We start from the raw sequence: 17041 nt of genomic DNA, 5'->3' as shown, positions 1-17041 counted from the left end.
AGGATTAGGTACACGGTAATATTTCCCACAACTTCCCTGCCTCGATTATAAACAAGTACCACGGCAACAAAAGACAGCATGTCTTTTGTTTTAACTTAATTACATAGTTTCAAAGGCCTATGGAAGGCCAAGCATTATGCTAATCACACTAAGGACTAGATAGAGCTGGATCAGACAGCGGATCTATCCAACTAGAACTTACTATCAGGCCAAGGAGGTACGACATGCCCACAGACAAGAAGAATGAAGGCATACTAGAATGTGTGAGTATATGCTATTACAAAGGTACTAAAAATATGTGAGAACAATAGAAAAATCACTAACCTATAATAATGTAATATGTAAATTAAAGTATGTTCAAATTTCAGTTATATTATAAATAGAATGTAGACATTAGAGATTGTTAGATCAACTATGAAAATGCAAAAATGCTGTGAATTGAAATATTTCTAATTTCTATGAAAACAGTTAACTGTTTTGTTACTAATATTACAGAACCCAACAGACACACACAAAACCTCTGACACAAAATTCAGCAAGTTGGCCGCTGCCTAATTCTACATAATCCTCAAGGATTCTCACCACACTGTGGGTTCTTGGTTTCTCTTTAATCTGAACAATGCAAAGTGGTTTTGTAAATTTTCTGAAATGAACATGCCAATAAAATAGGCAGTGGACCATACTAAAGATTACATCCCTGTGAGCCCTCCCTTGTTTATTTGACTATTCAGATTCTGTGCTGTTGATGTCTGTGAAACCTGGGATTAGGTCAGGCAGGTGCAAGATAATATTCTTTCACCATGACAACACTGTCGCCTTTGCTAGTGCATCCGAGCCCTTGGACTGCCTTCGAAAATGACAAGGATATTTTATAACCTCTCCAGTTGACTTTTTCTCACCACCTGAACAGAAGCGAGGGTAATCAAATTCTATTTCAAAGAAGAATATCATTGCCCTTCTGTCACCTCTTTCATTTCCAAGAGAGTCCTGGCAAGAAGTGTGTGACCCAGCCATCAGTGCTAAAGAGACATGATTGGATAAGGGGACAGAGCAAGTCCTGTGTTACTGTCTTGAATTCTCATTTCCAACAAAGCCTCCCTGTCTGCAACTAGAATCATTTGGTGTTTAGGAAAAGCTGAAATTAACAGGTGAATATCTTCTCAGTGGACATTAGAGGAGAGACAAATTCTCACAGATGATACCTGCTTTCACCTTTCATTCTCTTCCTCCTCATGGTCATAACATTCTCTTTAAGTAAGACTTTTTAAAAAAGACTTATTTAATTATTTGATAGGCAGAGTTAAAGAGAAGCAGAGGCAGGGGGTGGAGAGGGTTTCCGATCCACTGGTTCACTCCCCCAAATGGCCACAACAACCAGAGTTGGGCCAATCCAAAGCCAGGAGCCAGGAGCTTCTTCTGGATCTCCCACATGGGTACAGAGGCCCAAGAGTTTGGGCCACCTTCTACTGCTTTCCCAGGCCATAGCAAAGAGCTGGATCAGAAGTCAAGCAGCTAAGAATCAAACTGCACCTATCTGGGATGCCAGCACTGCAGGCAGCAGTTTTACCCGCTACACCACATTGTTGGCCCCTAAGACTTTTTTGATTTCACATTTTTATACCCAAATTACAACCCATCCTTTTCATAATAGATATTTTAGAGCATCAATGTGGGATAAGCACTATGAAGACTCAGCAAAAAAAATGGTATCCTACAGAAATAATAGATCTTGCCTACATGAAGCTTAAAGTCTAGATTTTCCATGGCTTTTGCAAATGCCACCTCTTCCCAGAGGCATTCCCTTCCTTACTTGACATGCTCACAGTACTCTACCCACATGATACTTTTGGTCTGTATCAATTTCTACTTTTCATGATAATCACATACAGATCTACTCTCCCCTACCCATCCATAAGGAAATTTAAACCCCTCTTTCATTTCTGACCTCCAACACCACCTTACCCAATACCTTGCTTAAAGGTAGTATTCACCGTCACTGAAAAAATGATCAACTGAAGAAAATGCGTACAGAGGAACAGGAATATGTTAATCCTAAAAACTAATTGCATTTTCAGAATCTAAAGAGAAATTACAGATAGGAAGAGAAATTTTGAAAATTATGGGATAGCTGTGTATTCAGGATATTAGGAGAAAAAAGAGTACAAAAAATGCAGTACATACATCATAGAACTCTTGTAACAATGAACAAAGAATTTTTCCCTCTCTGCTCTAACCACACTACAAACAAATCTGAAAAGGCAAAAGAATACTAACCCAGTTAAGCAATAGGTGTTAGATGGAAAGTATTGATCACAGAGAGAATCAATTACATAGGAGGAAGGAAAGACATCAAGTTCAGTCAACAAATTCAGGAGAAAGCTGTTCCAATCAGTCAGACCTGGAAGCTGGAGTCAGACTTCACAGAGAAAAAGCAAAATGCAGAGAAAACAAAGGTCTGTACACCCATAACTATGAGAGCCAAAGGCACAGAAATAACTGAGCAGTTTCCACAGTCTCCCATGCTACATGCATAAGCCCCAGGTACCCAGTTCAGGGCAATGACATGAAAATGAGAAAAGGCACTGCAAATGAAATGAAACCATCCACTTGCAATAGCATGTAAGATCCACACGTGATCTGATTAGTGTCACCTCAGGGGTTGTGCCACAGAAAGGACAATGTTCCACGAAGGAGACCACACATTAGGTCAAGGCTGTGTTCTCAAGGGAACTGGCCTGTTGCTTCCCCAGCTGACTTTGCTAGAGTTAGCAGAGCAATAAATCATGTCATTGTCTGGTCTCATTATCTCACCTTAACTACCTTGTGAATCTGCTGCTTGGAAAGATATTTTAGAAATCAGGCAGCCCCGGGCCGGCACAGGCAGCCCGGGGCCAGCGCTGTGGCACTGCGGGTAAAGCTACCACCTGCAATGCTGGCATCCCATGTGGGCGCTGGCTTGAGTCCTGGCTGCTTTAATTCCAATCCAGCTCTCTGCTGTGGCCTGGGAAAGCAGTAGAAAATGGCCCAAGTCCTTGGGCTCTTGCACCCACATGGGAGACCCTGAAGATGCTCCTGGCTCCTAGCTTTGGATCAGTTTCAGCTGTTGCGGCCAACTGGGGAGTGAACCAGAGGATGGATGACCTCTCTCTGCCTCTGCCTCTCCTTCTTTCTGTGTGTAACTCTGACTTTCAAATAAATAAATAAATCCTTAAAAAAAAAAAAAGAAATAAAGAAATCAGGCGGCCCAGACTAAGAACCCACAGATGGCATTCTCCAGGTAAAGAAAGGTTCAGAGCTTCCAAGACAGCCTCAGGAATAGGCCTTCCTCTGAGTTGGGAAGCCAGACCCACCAGATGGGGGCCAACAAGAAGTTAACAACAGCAACTAGCAATGGCTTTCTAAATCCAACTTCACCAAGGTTGCTAAATTTTGCTGGTTAAATCCACATCTGACTCTGAAAGGGAGCCTAAAATAGGGCTGAAAATGTAACAGTGAAAAATCATCTCAATTAATAATTCCTTTTTCCATTCTAAGCTAGTGACAGCCAACAAAATAAATGACCATGTTGAACTTGAGAATGGAGTCATATGTCCTTATGAAGAAAAAAATAATCCTTTCTTCAAAACCTCCCTCAACAGGATAAAATGCTCTGATTAGTAACCATTTGTTAATTAGCTTTTCCATCAAGTATACTTTCCCCTGCACAAAAGAGCTGTCACTCAACTTCTTGGAAATCCTCCCACTGAGTTTTGAGGGAAAAAAATTACAACCAACTCAACATTAAGTTTCTAATAATGTTCTTATTTACACACCAAAAATAGAACGTCCTGACTTTCTTCTCATAGCTTGCTTTTCAAATAAAAATAAGTCTAGAACATTCTCCCCTGCCCTCCATCTAAGTGACTGAATGATAAGAATGCTATAACTGACACTGATAGCAAAAAGCAACAAAGGACAGCAGGCTGGCTGGCACAAAGGATTTAGAAAAATTCTAAAAACAAGCCTAGGTTTAGTGGGAAAGTCTTGTGACAGATAAGCCATGTCCACCAGCAGAGCCAAAATAGTGAGTGGTGATCTGTGTCACTAAGGCAATCAGCACACTATTTGGAAATCAGAGGAAAGAACTGAGACACCTTTGCATTAGCAAGGTGGTTCTTGAGTTCTTTTTTAATTGAATTTTAAAGAATCAGTTCACAGGCAACATAATCAAGAACTCACCAACCTGGCCTAACAAAGGGGTTGGAGTCTTACATTGTTAAGGAACGCTTTGGGCCTGGGTCACATCCATGATTAGCAGAAAGAACTTATACATAAGAACACTGCTTAAGGTTAGAGGAGACTACCCACTTGAGACTGGACTCTGAGAGTATCCGGGATCTCTAAGGAGCTGTGGGAAACTGCACTCAGAATACCTTCTTTAATTTCCAAACGTGACTCATACCATGCCAGACTGACCCCTGAGCTTTAGTTTCTTCATCAGTGAAATGAGGACAGTGGCTCTTACACTGATCTTGAAGGATGTTTGGGGGATTAAAATGAAAACCTAAGTGAAGCATTCAGACCACAATATTTCTTGAACAACTCCAATCTCCCACATGAGAAATGTTCCACATATAAATGCTGAATTGAATGCCTCATACCAACATTGCAAAATATTCTCCATTGAAAACTTGCCCCACTGCAGTCATCTGGCATAGTGGTTAAGATGCCACGTGGGATAGCCACATTCCATATTAGAATGTCTATGTTCAAGTTCAGGCTCCAATCTCAACCCAGCTTCCTACTAATGTGCATCCTGGCTGTGCACTGTGCACAACATTGTGCACTGTGTCCTGCTAATGTGCATCCTATCATAGCAGGTGATAGCTCGAGTAACTGGGTCTCTGCCACCCATGTAAGAGGCCTGGATTGAGTTGCTGGCTCCTGGTTTCAATTTGGGCCACTCCCCACCTTTCCAAGTATTTAGAGGAGTGAACCAGTGAATGGGAGATCTGTGTCTCTCTCATGCTTTTTCTCATTCATTCTCTCTCTCTCTCTCTCTCTTCTGCTTTTCAAATTAAATGAATAATTTTTAAGTGCCATAACAAATAGGAGGCAGAGTTTCCTGTTGTGTCCTGGATTGTAGCTAGGATGTCACTCCACCTTAATTGCCTGCCACAGCATTCAGTGTGTACCATTGACTACATCGCCCCCGACCCCCATCAGTGAAGGAGTAATAATAAAATAATGGCACTGATTAACTTCTGTCTAGAACTGCACTGAGAGGAGACCCTCACATTAGCTCTGTGAGACTGAGAAATAAAATACAAAGTAGGGGGGTAGGGAAGAGGCCATAGCCTGGATTCTAAATCCCATGTCACATCTACTGGTTCAAGTATTTTTGATTCAAGTAAGCAGGTAAATTGTGACAACTGAAGGATGGTCCTGTGTTTTCTGTCATTAGGAAGGAGACAGAGAAAATGTGTTTCAATTACAGAGGGAGATTAAGATTTAACATAAGGGAGAGTATACTGATAAGGCCACCATGCACAGGAATGGGCTACTACTGAGACCATGCAGAATGTATCCGGGCAGGAGACGGAGAAATAAGTGCCTATATCAGATATTTTTTATTTGCCAAATTAATTAAAATCTACCTATGGGCTACAGGAAAAATTTTAAAGATAAGCTTCTCTGTTCCCTGGGCATAACATCTCAGATGATATCTGAACGGAGATTAACTTTTCCATTCCATAGATGCTATTCCAATTTAAGTCAAAGTAAATGCTTAATGCTTACCATGCACCTAATGTGTACAAAGCATGGCACAGCAGGTAACATGCTGTGCAATGTATTCTAGTAAACATATTTGAATCCCAGAGTACAAGTAGTAGCAAAGATGTTATCCTCTGCTAGATAAAGGGAAATAACACTTCAAAGAGACAAGCTGCTTTGTTTTTTATTTATTCATTTGAGAAACAGAGAGAAACAGGGAGAGAGAAATTCAGTCCCATCAGCTGGTTCACTCCCCAAATGTCCACAATGCCTTCCCCCCAATCTGGAACTGAAATTGGCAGCTGGGAACTCAATCAAGGTTTCCCATGTGGGTGGCAGGAACCCCACTACTTGAGCCATCCCACTGCCTCCAAGAGTCTGCATTAACAGGAAGCTAGAGTTGGGAGCTGGAGACTGGTATCCAACCAGGCACTCTGACACAGGATGAAGTGTCTTAACTGGTGGCTTAAGTGTTTGGCCAAATGCCTGACAAGTTACTCTAAAGAATTTTAATAAAATATTTCATATATCAAAATTATCAAAATGTAAATGAATCCATCCAGGCAAATGTGTTTATTCATAAATAGCCTTGAATATTCCATGCCATCACAACAGTTTTATTTCCTTTGTAATGTTTTCTGGCTCTTAGCAATAGAATTATCTCCCTTAGACCCTTAACTCTACATCCTGAACCAAGTCAGCTTCACATAATGTTTATTTCATTATGACTTCTGACACCAGTGAAAGCATCCACTATCTTTTGGAGGCTTTTTATAAGATAATTTGGAAAGGCCATGGAGGATACATACACAGTGATGCAAATATTCCTGCTTCTACTGGGACACAAGGAGCCACATAGATTCCTGGATGGAGACACACCGTGGTCCAGAGACTCTGAAACTCATCAATGTGTGTCTACTCCCTCCTTTGACCAATATATCAGAATTCACCACATCTTAATGTCCTCTTCCAGGTCACTCTCTGGTATGTGGAATAGCGAAAGTAAATAAATACACCCTTGAATCTTTGAAGTGTTACTTGGAGGCCTAGCTTTTACATATAACAATAGAAAGTAACCTTCAGAAAGAAAAAAAGGACAGAAGGAAGGAGGGGGATTGAAGGAAAAATAGAGGGAGGGACAAAAGTATGGTTATCTTAAATAAATAAGATTCACTAAAAAAAGGAAGAGAGAAAGTGACCTTCAGTAAAAAAGATAGTAGTCGTGTAAAAGGACTTCAACGAACGAAGCCCTCCTAATTCTAATCCTTTTATTCATCCTCCACTGAACACTTACAGTAGGCAAATAAAATTCCGTCTCATTGCTACAACCTAGAGAGTCTCACTTGATAAGGTCATCACCACCCTCCATAATCTCACCTAAAACTGCCCTCCCTTCAGCTCTTTCTTGTCCACAATTCCCTTCCAGTGTCCCTCACTTGTCACCTCCTGCTTCAATATCTTCTTCACACTTGCTATTTCCCTAGCCTGGATAGCTCTGTCCTCCCCCATCCTCACCCAGCACCCTTAGAAAAGCCTTCCCTGCATCCTACACACACAAGGCCCCTCACTGAGGCTCCCAGTTAGGTGCGGCCCTAGATTCCCAACATATCTTTCCAAGGAATTCACATGGATTGAGGAATTATTGAGAAAGACTACTAGCTCTTGAATCTAAGGCTGAAGTCTGTCATGTTCACCCTATATCCCTGTAGTTAAGAAAGCTTCTGGCACACATGAGAACTTAATTAATATCCAGAATGAGTGAGCTAAATAACTATAAAGTCAGCTAACCAAGAACTTTTCTCCTCTCACTTTTTTTCCATATCAAACATGAGCTACTTGTCTGAAAGTTGGGACCAGCCATACACCATGCTAGGTCTCGATGAAGACCAAAAATGGGTTGCAGCACAAAGCTTATGCAGCTGTCTTTCAATCCCCAGATTTCCTAAACTTTTGCAGGTCCTTTAGGGTCAGGGTATAGAAAAACAAAAGAATGGTAACTGCCTTTTACCACCCTGTAATTTCAATCCATCCACAGGCCTCTGAGCTAGGCTGCAGTACAGTGCCTTGGATAGGTAGAGATTTTTTTCTGTGAGCCAAAAGGTATGGGGAATTCTCCTGGGATGCACTTGCTTGTCCAATTCAGTCAATAAGCCCATGGCAAGATTTCTTATTTACCAAAACAGAAGTGAAAACAATTACCTAGGAGCTGGTGTCGTGGCATAGTGAGTAGGACCACCGCCAGCACCACCAGCATCCCATGTGGCACCAGTCCATGTCCCTGATGCTCCATTTCCAATCCAGCTCCCTGCTAATGGCCTGGGAATATCAGCAGAAGAAGGCTCAAAGTATTTGGGCCCCTGCCACCCATGTGAGAGACCTGGATGGAGCTCCTGGCTTCAGCCTGGCCCAGAGCTGGCTGTTGTGGTCACCTGGGGAATGAACCAGCAGATGGAAGATTTCTCTCTTTGTAGCTCCCACTTTCAAAGTGAATAAACGGATCTTAAAGAAAAAGGAACTTTTCACCAAGATGGCACCGAAGGTGAAGAAGGAAGCTCCTGCCCCTCCTAAAGTCGAAGCCAAAGCAAAGGCCTTGAAGGCCAAGAAGGCAGTGCTGAAAGGTGTCCACAGCCACAAGAAGAAGATCCGTACGTCCCCCACCTTCCGGCGGCCCAAGACACTACGCCTCCGATGGCAGCCCAAATACCCTTGGAAGAGCGTCCCCCGGAGAAACAAGCTTGACCACTATGCCATCATCAAGTTCCCCCTGACCACGGAGTCAGCTATGAAGAAGATAGAAGACAACAACACACTGGTGTTCGTTGTGGATGTCAAGGCCAACAAGCACCAGATCAAACAAGCTGTGAAGAAACTCTATGACATTGATGTGGCCAAAGTCAACACCCTGATCAGCCCTGATGGAGAGAAGAAGGCGTGTGTGCGGCTGGCTCCTGACTATGATGCTCTGGACATTGCCAACAAAATTGGGATCATCTGAACGGAGTCCAGCTGGCTAATTCTAAATAGATGTTTTTTTCACCATAAAAAAAAAAAAGAAAGAAAAAGAAAAAGGAAAACTATTACGTTGAAGGCATGAACCTGATGACAGGCAAAATAAGCACATTTAAATTACTGTAAACTGCCTAGAATGAAACTTTAACTAGGATTTCAAATTATGGAGATGAAATTGATTTTCTTATGGGAAATCAAAAATGAACTCTAAACACTACTAATATTTCCAACAAGACTTTCTGTTAAATCATTTTTGGGGTAACTCCTTTACAAACCACTTTACAACTACCATACAGTGAAATCTTTTTTTTTTTTTTTTTTTTTGGACAGGCAGAGTTAGAGAGAGAGAGAGAGAGAGAGAGAGAGAGAGAGAGAGAGAGAAAGGTCTTCCTTCCGTTGGTTCACTCCCCAAATGGCCACTACAGCCAGCATGCTGCATCGATCTGAAACCAGGAGCCAGGTGCTTTCTCCTGGTCTCCCATGTGGGTGCAGGGACCAAGCACTTGGGCCATCCTCCACTGCCTTCCTGGGCCACAGCAGAGAGCTGGACTAGAAGAGGAGCAACTGGGACAGAACCCGGCACCCCAACTGGGACTAGAACCCGGGGTACTGGCACCACAGGCAGAGGATTAGGCAACAGAGCCATGGTGCCGGCCACAGTGAAATCTTATATGAATTGACTCATAGAATGGAGGAGGTCCTAAACAGCACTCTGGCTTCAGAATCAGCCCTAAAGGCATTCAGATCCAGCTGAAAAGCCCATGAGAGTATTTCAGGCATGGAAAGCCAAGACACTCTGGCAAAAAAACAAACAAACAAAAAAACACAACAACAACAACACACCTAAATGAAAGATCTCTGTGAGTGAGATCTCCGTGGAAAGAACAGGTCTTCAAAGAAGGAGGTACCTTTCTCTGAAGGGAGGACAGAACTTCCACTTTGACTATGACCTTGTTTAAATAAGATCAGAGTTGGTGAACTCAAAAGGCTTCCATAGCCTTGGAAACTCATGACTGGAGCATAGGGAGATTACTGATGCCATAAACAGGAGTGTCAATTTGTAAAGTCAACAACAGGAGTCACTGTGCACTTACTCCTCATGTAGGATCTCTGTCCTAAATGTGCTGTACATTGAGATTTAATGCTATAACGAGTACTCCAACAGTTATTTTTCACTTTGTGTTTCTATGTGGGTGCAAACTGTTGAAATCTTTACTTAATGTATACTAAACTGATCTTCTGTATATAAAGAAAATTGAAAATGAATCTTGATATGAATGGAAAGGGAGAGAGAGCGGGAAAGGGGAGGGTTGCAGGTGGGAGGGAAGTCATTTGGGGGGGGGAGCCAATGTAATCCATAAGCTGTACTTTGGAAATCTATATTCATTAAATAAAAGTTAAAAAAAAAGAAATCTTATCTGAATTTCTAACTATTTCTAAGCTATGAAAAATAATACAAGCTAGAACTCTTATACCTGAATTAAAAGACAATGCAGTTTAAAAATGGGAAGGGGCAAATGTTTAGCCTAGCAGTTAAGACACCAATTCAAATGTATTCATCCACATCAGAGTGGTTGGGTCCTATATCCGGCTTCAGCTCCTAATTCTAGCTTCCTACTAAGGGACGCAGCAATGAAGACTCAGGTAATTGGGTTCCTGCCAACCATGTGGGAGAGCTGGATTGACTTTCTGGCTTTGGTCAGCCCAGCCCTGGCATTTGTGGGTGTTTGGGGAATGAACCACAGAGGGAAGCGTGTGCTCACATGTGCACTCCTTCTTTCTTTCTGACTCTCCCACCGACTGCCCTCTCTCCCTCCCAAAGCACAAAGAATCTGAACATTCACCCAAAGAAGATTCACTAAAAGGGTCAGTAACCATACTGAAAAGTGTTCAACATCATAAGCTATGAGGGAAATGCAAATCAAAACCACAATGAGATACCACTTAATACTTACTAGTGTGGCAATAGTCAAAAAGTTGGATAATAACAGGTATTGGCAAGGAAAGGGAAAAACTAGAACCCTTAAACACTGCTGATGAGAATATAAAATGGCATAGAGCTTTTCATCTTACCATTCTCAAAAAGCTAAGCTTATCTTCTTACTCAGCAATTTCATTTTTAGGATACTAATGTTCATAGCAGCATTACTCATAAGAGCCAAAAAGTAGAAACACGACAAATGTCTATCAATTGACAAATGGATAAACAAAATGTCATATATCCCTACATTGTGATATCATTTTGCAATAGAATGAATGAAGAAAGAAATACTATAGCATTCATGAATTTGAAAAACCTAAGTTAAATAAACTGGTCCCCCAAAAACACATATGCTATGCTTCTATTTATATAAAATGCTCAGACCAGGCAAATCTAGAGACAGAAGGTAGTGGTTGCCTAGAATAAGGAGATTTGGAAGAAAGGAGGAGTAACTAATAATGGGTATGAAAAATTTTTTTCAGGTGATGAAATAATCTAAAATTGATTATGGTGATGTTTGATTATCTTCTTGAGTAGATCAACCATTGAATTGTAGACCACAATTATAGTGAATTGTTTGGTATGCAGATTACATCCCATAAGCTATTATTAAAAGAATTGCAAAGCTCTAAGATATAAAAACCAACATGCTGGGATCCTTAACATTTTATTTCAAATCTTAAATTCTCTAACACTGTCTTTAGATTCAGTCTTTAAATTGTTAAAGTGGAAACTGGAATTTCTTGTGACTTAAGAAATTAGCCAACTGGAGACTGCTGTTTCTTGGATGAGATGTTCAAGAAAACACTTTTTACCAGCGGGTTAGCATCTCTCCTTTCCCAGGAACAGAGTTCACCCATGGAGGAATGCCAAACGGGTGTTAACCTAAGATGCTTACAAAGAATTAAAGAAAATGCAAATTAAGATTTTTTTTGTTATAATCCTGATTTAAAAGCCCAGGGCTGGAAAATGTGTGGTTAATGATGAATTCATACTCCACTGTTGGTGGGAGTAGAAATCTGTACAGCCATTTGGAGGGCATTTGGAAACAGCTAATAAAATCTTACATGTTCACATCCTTTTACCCAGAAATTCTCCCCTAAGAATTTATTCTTCCAAAATCCTTGGTCAGCTGGGTAGTTATATATATATAATATATATAAAAACTGGAACTAAATTAGATGTTTATGACAAGGAATTGGTTAAATTGATAGCCGTTAAAAAGAACATGGTGGTTTGACAAGGTGCTCTTGTGGTAAAGTATCCAAGATATATTGTTAAACAACAAAGTCAAGTTAGGTGTAATATGCATTTACAAAATAAGCATCTGAAACACTCATAGGAAAAAATAGGGAGGATATACATCAAATTTCATGGCAGTTATCTTGGAGTTATGAGGTTTCCATTTTCTATGTTGAATATTTCTTTCAAGTTTCAATTTTTTACAAACAGTATGTCTCACTTTTGCAAACAGAAAAAGGAAAGAAAAATTGTGCCTTCCCTTTGTTTGGCTCACTGGAGGATAGAGAAGACACAGAGAGGTAGAACTTACAGCTCACATCTCATCTCCCAAATCCCTTTCTTCCCCTACTCTCAAACTTAACCACTTCCTACCTCAAGTTAAAGGCAGATGTCAGAGATATTGTAGGTTTGTTTCCAGGACTCTCTAATAAAACAGATATTGCAATCAAACAAGTCACAAATGTTTTGATTCCCTAGTACATAAGGAAGTTACGTTTACATTGTGCTATAGTCTATTAAATGTACAAGCATTATGTGTAAAAAAAAAAAAAGTAAATACCTTAATTAAAAAGTACTTTATTGCTAAAACATTCTTTTTTTTTGTTTGTTTGTTTATTTTGGACAATGTTGCCTGCATCTATTCCCTTAATCAGCAGCACCTGCTACAATGTAAACACGGAGAGGAAGAAGGCTGAGGACAAGGGGCAGTACCACCCCCTGTCCTTAAGGAAGCTTATTACAGCATTAAGCCAGAAGACAAATGCCTCATACATGTTCGGGTGTTGTCAAACAGAGGTAGGCACTGACTGCTGTAAGCATAATGGAACCCCCCGGCCTGGGGCATGCTTGTAAACCCACGGTTCCTGGATACTAGCCTCATGCCTGCCCTCGTGGAGAAGGCAACCACCATTTTCTTCAGGCACTTTTTGTTTGCTTGTGTGGGTTTAGGAAATCATGCTGTCCAACCAGTCCTCCAGCTCTTCTTCGGTGACGGTTTTGGATGTACTTCCTTGCTCAGGTTCCACGTTCTTTTCTTCAGCCCCAGATGGCTTTGCAGGAACTTTTTCCTCTTGGGCCATCTCCCCGTCTTCCTCAGGTTTCAGGTCCTGAGATGTCTTGCCTAGTAAGTTATCTTCCTCTTTCACAGGTGCATCTAAATTAAGCAACAGATCTAGTTCCTCTTCCAAATGGTCTGCCGCGGACTCAGGGGAGGAAGCCGGTTTCTGAGGACCGCTGGAAGGACCGAGGGGCCCGGGGCAGGCGGCAGATCTCAGCTCATTCTAACAATCGTCTCAGCTATTGGAAACATGTGCCAATAGACTTGCTCTAAGCTGGGTTGCCACAAACCTTCAATTTGTTAAAAACGCAATATCACAAAGCAAAATAAAGGAAAGCACAATAAGACAAGGTACAGTAGAAGTGGATGGTGATCAGTTGCCCTGGCTTGACCCTCTTGTTGGGCCACATGCTCCTGGAAGACAAAAGACTCAGCCTATCTTATCTCTATAGCACAAAGGACAATGCTTATACATAGTGTTCTAGAGAGTTTCAATAGCATGCTAAGGTTTTTAAAAACTTTTAAACATTCTAAAAATGGTTTTGGTTTTAAAAATTCACACGTAGGGGCCAACACTGTGGCGCAGCTGGTTAAAGCTCGGGCCTGAGGCGCTGGCATCCCTTTGGGCACCGGTTCCAGTCCCAGCTGCTCCTCTTCCGATCCAGCTCTTCCGATCTGCTGTGGCCTGGGAAAGCCGTAGAAGATGGCCCAAGTGCTTAGGCCCCTGCACCCATGTGGGAGACCTGGAAGAAGCTCCTGGTTCCTGGCTTAGGATCAGCTCAGCTCCGGCCATTGCGGCCATCTGGGGAGTGAACCAGCAGATGGAAGACCTCTCTCTCTGTCTCTACCTCTCTCTCTAACTCTCTTTCAAATAAATAAAATAAATCTTTAAAAAAAATTCACATGTAAAAAACATTTTTTTTTAAATTGGGATTCTCAGTTCCCCAGTGCCCTGCCATGATTGTATCAATGTCTTGGCTCTTTCCAGAAACAAGTCTACACATACAAAAGCATTCCCATAGCCCCTTCTCCTTACACAAATGGAGGCATAAAAAATTCTGTACCTTGCTTTTTCACTTAGGTAATTATGCAATTGTTTCATATAGGTACAAACAAACTTAGTAATGCTGTCAAAGACTTCCCAAATGTCACACTGTATGGGTGTACCATAACTTATTTACTAGTTGTTCCCTGCCAGATAACTGGCTTGTATTATTTCAGGTAAGGTATAGCTGTGTTCAAGATAATAATGACTTAAACAAGATAAAGTTGTCTTTTTCTATCATAAAAAACTGTGCAAGTATCAGAGGTGGGGAACCTTTTTTTCTGCCAAGGGCTATTTGGATATTTGTATCATTCACAGGCCACACAAAATTACCGACTTAAAATTTAGTCTGCTATATATTTATTGAAGTTCAAATCCTGCTTATGGTTGCCTTGGCAGGGCCATACCAAATTATTTGGTGGGCCTTACACAGCCTGTGGGCCAGATATTCTCCACCCCTGATAGTACAGGGTTGTTCTGGTTTTCTGCAGTGTCAGACATCCATGTCCCTGCCATCTTGTTACTCCACAATGTCTGGCTTCATTCTCAAGTTTACTTCTTGATGCAAGATGGCTACTCCAACTCCAGCCACAGTGTCCACATTCAAGACAGAGAAGGAAGGTAAAAACTAGAAAGACAAACCCTTTCCTTTAAGTAAGTGTAATTTCCAGAAGTTGAACATACTACTTGAAAACATACCTCATTGGTCATACCTTAGTAAAATGGCCAAATTTTGCCTCAAAGAACACTGGGAAATGTAGACTTCATCCTAGATAGCTATTTTTCCACCAAACATTAAGGGTACATATGTGTTACTACAGTGTATGGGAGAAAACAGAGTTGGAAATAATAGTCTCACTAGTTGCTTCTGATACATTGCAAGTCAACAGAAGTAACAACATATACATGTGTCCGCTTTTGTATACTAACATGAGAGTACATTTGGACAAATTACAAAAGGAATATGGAAAACATAGAAAGCCTTTTCCAATGCTTTCATTTTATACTTGGGGATGGAGAGCCAAACAGGTGAGGTTAACTTGCCAAAAGTCACATAAGAGCTCCCAGCAGAGTACAGTTGCCAAACAAAACACAAAACACCAAATAAAATTTGATTTTCAGATAAACAACATAGTTTATAATATAAGTGTCATGTGTACTAGCCCCCTCATTATCCCCCAGTGGAATCCTGAAATACAGATAGAATTGAACCTTATATATTATATTGATGACTGGCATCCCTACTAAGTGACTAACAAGCAGGTAGCATGTACAGCACAAATATGCTGGAAAAGGGGCAGATTCATGTTCCAGGTGGAATAGACAGAATTGGGTCAGAATTCATCATGATACTCCAAATGGTACTCAATTAAAAACTTATCAATTATTTCTGGAACTTTCCATGTAATATTTTCAGACCACAGTTTCTTGCCTAACTGAAACTGCAGAAAATAGAAGCATAGATAAGGGGGGACTACTGTACTTACCCTAAAAAACTATCCCTCATTTATCTTAAATTCAAATTCAACTGTCCTGTAATTATTTTTAAAGGAGGAGGGGAAATAGATGGGCAGTCAGAGAGAGCTCTCATCAGCAGGTTCACTCACCAAATGCCCGTAGCAGTCAGGCCTGGGTGGGGCCAAAGCTGAGAGCCTGAAATTCATTCCAGATCTCCTACATGAGGGGCAGGAATCTAATCTCTTGAGCCCTCACTGTTGCTTGCAGGGTTTGTATTAGTAGAAAGCTAGAATCAGGAGCCAGAGCTGGCTAAGAAACCCAGCTACTCTGATATGGGATGAAATGATCCTAACCAGTGTCTTAACTGCTAGGCCAAATGCCTGTCTCTGTCCTGCATTTTTAATTGCTGAATCTGACAACTCAGTAGTAGAGCTAGGCATAGAGTTCACATCTCTCAACATGTGACTTCCAGTTTTTTTAATGTATAACACAGCCATGTCAAATTGACAGAAAATAAATGAGGTACAGTTAACAAAACATAATCCATAGGCAAATAGGTTCCCACCATAGATCAGCAAAAACTGATCAGTAAAAACTGATCTATGAGGCCAGCTCTCTGCTGTGGCCAGGGAGTGCAGTGGAGGATGGCCCAAGTGCTTGGGCCCTGCACCCCATGGGAGACCAGGAGAAGTACCTGGCTCCTGGCTTCGGATTGATGTAGCACGCCGGCTGTAGTGGCCATTTGGGGAGTGAACCAACAGAAGGAAGACCTTTCTGTCTCTCTCTCACTGTCTAACTCTGCCTGTCAAAAAAAAAAAAAAAAAAAAAAAAAACAACCTGATCTATGAACAAAGAAGAAGGCCCAAAAACACACCGCCATTCATGTGATATGCTTAAATTAATTAAATCGTTCTCTGGCATAGATGCATGGGTGACCAATCAACCACCCCAAAGAAGCTACAGCAAATGCTTCGATCCAAAACCATTAGAGCCTGGGTCCTCCTATTCAAAAATAACATTAGTCTTCAATCAGTGCAGAGCCACAGAGGCTGAAGGTAGGCAAATCCTACCAGACTTCTGCTTTATTACACATGCAGGGAAGAACACAAACATGGTATATAGATAAGCTCAAGTACTCAGAACTCCTCTGAAATTCACAGGCACTTCACAGCAGTGACAGTGTCTGAAGATGGAACAACAAGCTGAAAATCTCAAACATGCCAGTAAATTATCTCATTACATTCTCTATGGGCAGCTTAAAAAATTAAACTCTCACTAACAAATTAGAACCTCCTCATGTCCCTTCTTCCTGTTTATAAATAAACACAAAACTAGATAGGCAGCTCTGTAGAATTTACACACATATTTTATAACAAAGAAATCAAGAAACTTAGCACATATTTCATTCCAAGGAACGTACATTATGCCTGAAGAATTACCTTTCCACAATTGAGCATCCATGCCTTCCCTCCAGAAAAATAAAGAACCAGATTCT

General features: G+C 41.1%; 1 protein-coding gene, 1 long non-coding RNA gene and 1 pseudogene across 23 annotated transcripts in view; 1 reads left to right on the top strand and 2 right to left on the bottom strand.

Moving 5' to 3' along the window:
- ERC2 (ELKS/RAB6-interacting/CAST family member 2) overlaps window positions 1-17041 on the bottom strand; it is a 1012357-nt gene that overhangs the window by 913562 nt on the left and 81754 nt on the right. The window lies entirely within an intron of this gene.
- LOC149124347 (uncharacterized) overlaps window positions 1-17041 on the bottom strand; it is an 81410-nt gene that overhangs the window by 49032 nt on the left and 15337 nt on the right. The window lies entirely within an intron of this gene.
- On the top strand, window positions 8282-8770 carry LOC149124348 (large ribosomal subunit protein uL23 pseudogene; annotated as a pseudogene). Its single transcript, XR_016215162.1, has one exon. The product of XR_016215162.1 is annotated as a large ribosomal subunit protein uL23 pseudogene (transcript).

This window comes from Oryctolagus cuniculus, chromosome 10 (genome assembly GCF_051225735.1).
Source record: "Oryctolagus cuniculus isolate XC-2025 breed Fujian yellow rabbit chromosome 10, ASM5122573v1, whole genome shotgun sequence".
Lineage (NCBI taxonomy): Eukaryota > Metazoa > Chordata > Mammalia > Lagomorpha > Leporidae > Oryctolagus > Oryctolagus cuniculus.
Note: the sequence above shows the minus strand (reverse complement) of the source record. Positions and strands in the feature narration are given on the sequence as shown.